Below are 6,410 nucleotides of genomic sequence, written 5' to 3'. Positions count from 1 at the left end.
GGGCGAATGCCGCTGTATCATCCTCCCGCGCCATGGACAAGAGAGTGTCCCACCAATCCTCTAGGAGATCAGAAATATCAAGGATCAGATTCTTCAGCCGTAAGGCATATATAGACTCGATCGCCCATTCGACAGCCTTCTCCTCAACCTCCGCTACCTGCCTTTGCATCTCTTCGGTCAGGGAAGCAACCTTCCCCTACTTGCTTGGAGTTCGGCCTCAAGAGTTTGCCTTTGCTTCTCGAAGGCATCCCTCTCTTGTTCTGCTTGCCAAGCCTGCATAGAGGTCGCTTTGAGCTCTGGGTCCTTCTCTCTAACCTCCTTGGAGAGTTTGGCTATGGTCCTCTAAAGCTCTTTTATTTCCTCCCCATGCTTTTCGAGCTTGGCTTTTTGGAAGTCCACCGTACGAAGAGCTGTGTCTCTTTCGTTCAGGTATCGGTTCGTCGACTCGGAGGATAGGTTTCTTTCTTCTTCGGTGGCTTCCAGGCTTCGCCTGAGTTGTGCGTTCTCTTCCTTCAGTGCGACCTCTCCCTTTGTAGCTCTCAGCCGAACCTTCTCCAAGGACAGTTGCATAGAAAGCAAGGCCTGCGAACAAGAAAAAATAGCAAGTTTATCAAAAGAAACTAAGGGAAGTCCTTGCCAAGGGCAGTTCGTTTACCCTGCTTAAGTGCTAGATAGATGTGGACATTAGGTCCATGTCGCTGGAACCTACGGACTGCTCAAATGCTTCTGAGAGTCTGCACTCCAACAGAGTGTAAACTATCGTCTGCAAGTACTTCGGTAGGTTCCCCAGCAAATCCAGCACTGGAGTTCCCTTCTTCGCGCCTTCAGCCGAGGTCGTGTCGCCCGTCGGTTCCTTACTTGACCTCTTCTCGACATCTGGTTGTGAACCCCCCGGGTTGATTGTCCTCAGATTCAATCTCCGACTCTTCGACCTGAATTTGCCTTTTCTTCTTCTTTGGTCGCTGAGCCGTTGTCTTTAGCCTCAAGCGAACAGCTGATGGCTGAGGGGCATTCGCTGATCGGATCGGTGCATCCTCTGAAGGTTGTTGCTGAGTTCCAACAGGTTGCACTGGGGGGCCCGATGTGGCACCTTCAGCTGGGGGATCGACAAGAGCCGCATCGGTCACCTTGGCTTTCCTTGACCGAGAAAAATTGATTTGCCTTTGTCGTGGCTGCTCTGACTCCTTCGGAGGCATGGTCTCTGCACGCAAGCATCGTTAGCAAAACTGTTTCAGTTTACGACCAGAGAAGAGCTAGTTAGCAAGACTTACTTGATGGGGGTTCTAAAGTAGCGTTCGCGTTGAAGAAACCATATTTTCGCAAATTCATAGTTGTCATGAGCTTCTTCGCGTAGCGACTAGCCTTGGGCAGGAAGCCGAAAGATATGATCCTATCCGGATCGAAGAGCAGCCCTAGATCGGTAGTCTTATTAACTGCCAAAAAAGAAACAGGTCGTTAGAAAGAAAACGCATTTCAAATTTAATCAATTTGCCAAGGGAAAAGAGCCTACTCGGGTCCTGAAAGTGGCAATGGTCATCGTAATGAAAGAAGAAAAACTTCGTTTCGTTGGCCCCCGCATCGCTAGGGTAGCTTGTATCCCCTCGGTAATAGAAGGTCGCCTAGACAAGTAATATGAATCCTTGTCCTTACTCTTCTTCAAGTAATACGAGCAGCCGAGCTCCGTCGCGGTTAGCTCTCCTAGCCTATTCTCACAACACGCGATGTACATGGCAACAACAATAACATACGTATTTGGAGTGAGCTATATCGGCGCTATCCCGAAGTGATCCAAGATCGACCTGACAAAAGGGTGGAAGGGGATCAATCCCCCACCCTTGATGATCTCCTCGGAGATCGCGGCCATCCCACTGGATGGGTATCGCGATGAGTGGGCCACGTCGAGGAAAATGTCGACGTCAATATCGTACTGTTTTATCACCCTCTCGAGCTCTTCTCTGGTAAGTATCGAGTAGACCTCAGGGGTGATACTCGAAGCACCCTACGAGGACGAATTGGTTCCTTCCTCGGATCTGGTCGTTGAGGGGTCCATTCTGCTAGTCTACAAAAGCGATAAGTAGGAGGGTCATTTAGCCATCGTACGATACTCCGTACAATGACGTGGAGGGAAACAAACTCCTTAAAACTTAGAGAAAACCCTAACAGAATGATTCGAGCTGCCATTCATGGCTCAAACCCGACATGAGCGTCTCGTCTCCGATTAGCTACCGGAAGACTAACGCCATTTACGAGAATAACAAAAACAGGGAAAGATTCTTACCTCTCGGAGTTCGAAAATGGCTTCTGCTTCGAATATCGGAAAAAACGCTGGGTTGGAAGGCAAAGATTCCAAGCTTGCGAAAATCTCCTACTCTTTGTGAAAAAGACGAGTGTGGTGACATTGCCTGAGATCTGAGTTTTTATAGCATGCGAAACGACGTTTGATTTTCTCGGAATCAAAATGACGTTTGGGCGGTAAAATTTCTTACCGTTGATCACGACCACGTGTCGCTAATCAGTGAGAAAGAGTGAACGTCATGATTGAAGAAAATTAAATCTTCATCTTTTCCGTTGAAAAACTCAAGCGACAGCACTCTCTCCCTCTCAGCATTAATTGCGCCCCAATCTGCATTTAATGTTCTGATAAGGCTTGTCGTTTCAGCATGTCACACATTTAATGTCCTGATAAAGTGGTATCGTGTCAGCATACAATGCATTTAATGCGCGTGGTTGGTACTTATCATGCATAGGACACGTCTATCAGTGTAGAGACTGATTCATTAAATGCACCTGTACCAAAGTACAACAGATAACGCCTGACGAAGTCAGGTCGTTCATCCTTAACAAGCAATGGCCATGCGAGGTTGTGTTCGCAAAGAGTGCTACCTCGACCTATTTTCAAGCAGGTCGGAATCACCAGAATTTCCAGAAATCCTCCAATTGCGGCATGACTTATAGTTTCCAAGGTTCGATCCTCAAACCTTAAAAACTAGGGGACTTCAGTTATGCCTGAAAAATAAAGGGTTGACGTAAGGTCCAGTTAGCGCACAAAAGTCAGAACATGGGAACACTTGCAGCGTGCTTCTACAGAATAGTGGGTGCACATCAGACCAGCTAGAAGCTGTAGTGATCCCACGTGTCTAATCCCTACACCAAATCACGCAAATCACTCTAGAAGGTGGACAATGTGACATAAAGAAGGATTTACACGGTTAATCCCACCAACTCATAGATCCAGTAATCATTAGCTTAATGCATCCCACTATAAATTGAGAGTTTCTCTCTCATTCATGAGGTTCGCTCATTTTTACTCTTGATTAGCTTTTCTCTCTGTAATACCAAAGCATTCTCTTTCTTGTACTATCACTTGAAGGTCAGTCAGCTCATGCGACCCGACCTCTATCATTAATAATATAACAGTGGACGTAGGACTTGCTTCCTTAGCATCCGAACCACTTTAAAAACGCTTTTCTCATTGCATTTATCCTCTTTTCTTTATATTCACGTGTGTCTTCTGAGCCAGCTCAGCGTTTCACACGTGTATTTCATTTGTGTCAAAATCACGCATCAACAAATCTATAATCACCCATTGAAAGAATATTGATGAAGAAAAAATGAGACCAGAAACCATAGTGAAAGTTAGGCCTTGATAACATAAACAATCTCTTAATCACATAAAAATCATGAACACATGATCAAGACGCATCAAACTAATAATTATTGAACTTGAACAAATGCCACAGAAATTAATATCGGAAATGTAGGCAAACATGTATAAATAACCACTATTTTGTTAGAAGAATGCAGATACACACTACAACAAATGTCTCATTTTTATTGTTTAGGGGTCCAATCATATTCTTTTGGGTTTATTGTGTCACTTTTCATTCATGTAGGGACCAAAAATGTTTTACGTATACCCAAATATTAACCGGGCAAACAACGCTATTTCCCGTCAACCCAAAATTTCCTAAAATTTCCAAGCTAATACCCTCATAACTCATTCACATCGAAGGCAATTCTTTAGATTGAGTTTCAGAGTTTGTCTTTTCATTTCTTAACCCTTGTTTGTTTCCCTAGAAAAGGTTTTCTTAACCCTAAACCCATAGATTTTACACCAACAACTCTGTTCTTCTTCTTCTTCTTGGCTATCTAATGGCGGCCATTTCAATTCTACACTTACCAACCCAATTCCTGAAACCAAAGTGCAAAACCCTCTTCACAAAATAGAAATAGAGGTAACAAGAAAAAGTAAAAACAAACACAATACTGCTGCGAAAGTGGCCCAACGAGAGTGTGAGAGCTAAATCTGAGCCCAATGTCTATTTGTTCATCATCCGAATCTTCATGTTCTTAAACTAAATCATGGATGGTGCACGGCATTGTGGCCGGAGCAGCCATTGCTGTAGCCATCGGAGCACGCGCTTATCTGGGTCAATCCAAGAAGTTGCGGAGTCGGGTGTGGGCATCATAGCCGCTTGTTTTGCTTCCTCTCGGTTCCAAGGCAAACCCCTCGTTAATACCCTCGGCAAGCCCATGTTCCAGGTTCCCTTTTGGCTTTCTCTATTAGGTTCCTCTTCAATTTTTTTTTTTTTTTAATTTTATTTATTTCAGTCCCTTTTAATTTAATATGAACAAGTGCATGTAAATTGAATTGAATTGCATTCTTGCATTTTAGGGGATTTATAATTCCAATAGTAAGAGACAATTCAATGATAAAGTTTTCAGTTTTCTTTTTTTGATTCATTAGTTTTTTAATGAAAAAGCTTGGGGTGATTTTGGTTATTTATGTGAAATTTATAGTTTATAACAGCATCTTAGGATCTAGTGAACTGAAACTGTTTGACTCACTGTTTTGAATGGTGTTCTGCAGAGAACATGGGAAAGATCAAAATTGGCAACCACATTGGATCACTTGGGCATTGTATATATTTCCTTACATGATTTTTGTGTCAATTCAATAATGCACTACGTTAACATTTGTGGTTCATGTAATATTAACTTTGTCTTTGAGATATGTTGGTTTTGCTTTAAGCTATTCAGAGTGAATACTCGTGAAGAAGGTGTTTTTGAATTTGATTCTGGATCTAAATTCAATTGCTCGCTTTTGTTAGTTTGACATTTTGTTTGCATCACATCTAGATGCATGTTGAATGGTGCCTTTGGCAGTAAATTTCCCCTCTTTTCTTTGTACGATTATTTTGAAGGTGAGATATGCTTAGGTTAACAATGTTGTTCAAAGTTTCGTTTGGATATGGTAGTGAACATAGCCGATATTATAAAAGATAAGAGCGTATTTTGATGTTGCAACTTTTAATATGAGTTCTAGCAAATCATTACGAGCTTCTGGTGTTTTAGATTTTATTTTATGTCTGTGCTTGTTCCTATGCCTGCATTTTGTGTTTATAATGTCTCATTTTGTGCCCTTATGATCTAGTTGTGGCAACGGATGACAGGAAGATTGCAGAATGTTGCCAAGGATTTGGCACCGATGTGATAATGACTTCAGAATCTTGCTGAAATGGTAATAATTTTATGGCAAATTTTATGTCAAGATTGGATTTGCTAATAGTCTTGTTTAACTTGTAGGTACTGAATGATGCAATGAAGCACTAGAAAAACTTGATAAGATGTATGATATTGTTGTCAATATTTAAGGGGATGAGCTTCTTATTGAACTAGAGACAATAGATGGCATTGTTAAAGCTCTGCAGGTATAGTTCTTTTAGCATTCATATGCTTTTAATTAAGAAAAAAAAAGTTAATATGGCCTATCATAATCCAAATAATTCAGAGAAAGTTTCTTTGAGCAATATGAGGTGTCCTTTGACATTAATAATATAACAGTGGACGTAGGACTTGCTTCCTTAGCATCCGAACCACTTTAAAAACGCTTTTCTCATTGCATTTATCCTCTTTTCTTTATATTCACGTGTGTCTTCTGAGCCAGCTCAGCGTTTCACACGTGTATTTCATTTGTGTCAAAATCACGCATCAACAAATCTATAATCACCCATTGAAAGAATATTGATGAAGAAAAAATGAGACCAGAAACCATAGTGAAAGTTAGGCCTTGATAACATAAACAATCTCTTAATCACATAAAAATCATGAACACATGATCAAGACGCATCAAACTAATAATTATTGAACTTGAACAAATGCCACAGAAATTAATATCGGAAAAGTAGGCAAACATGTATAAATAACCACTATTTTGTTAGAAGAATGCAGATACACACTACAACAAATGTCTCATTTTTATTGTTTAGGGGTCCAATCATATTCTTTTGGGTTTATTGTGTCACTTTTCATTCATGTAGGGACCAAAAATGTTTTACGTATACCCAAATATTAACCGGGCAAACAACGCTATTTCCCGTCAACCCAAAATTTCCTAAAATTTCCAAGCT

The 6,410-nt window shown here is 41.3% G+C and overlaps 1 pseudogene; it reads left to right on the top strand.

Moving 5' to 3' along the window:
- The first annotated feature begins 4,043 nt into the window (after nt 1-4,043).
- Nucleotides 4,044-5,717, top strand: LOC116144291 (annotated as a pseudogene).
- The last annotated feature ends 693 nt before the right edge of the window (nt 5,718-6,410 follow it).

Source organism: Pistacia vera, unplaced genomic scaffold, assembly GCF_008641045.1.
Source record: "Pistacia vera cultivar Batoury unplaced genomic scaffold, PisVer_v2 Contig44, whole genome shotgun sequence".
Taxonomy (NCBI): Eukaryota; Viridiplantae; Streptophyta; class Magnoliopsida; order Sapindales; family Anacardiaceae; genus Pistacia; species Pistacia vera.
Note: the sequence above shows the minus strand (reverse complement) of the source record. Positions and strands in the feature narration are given on the sequence as shown.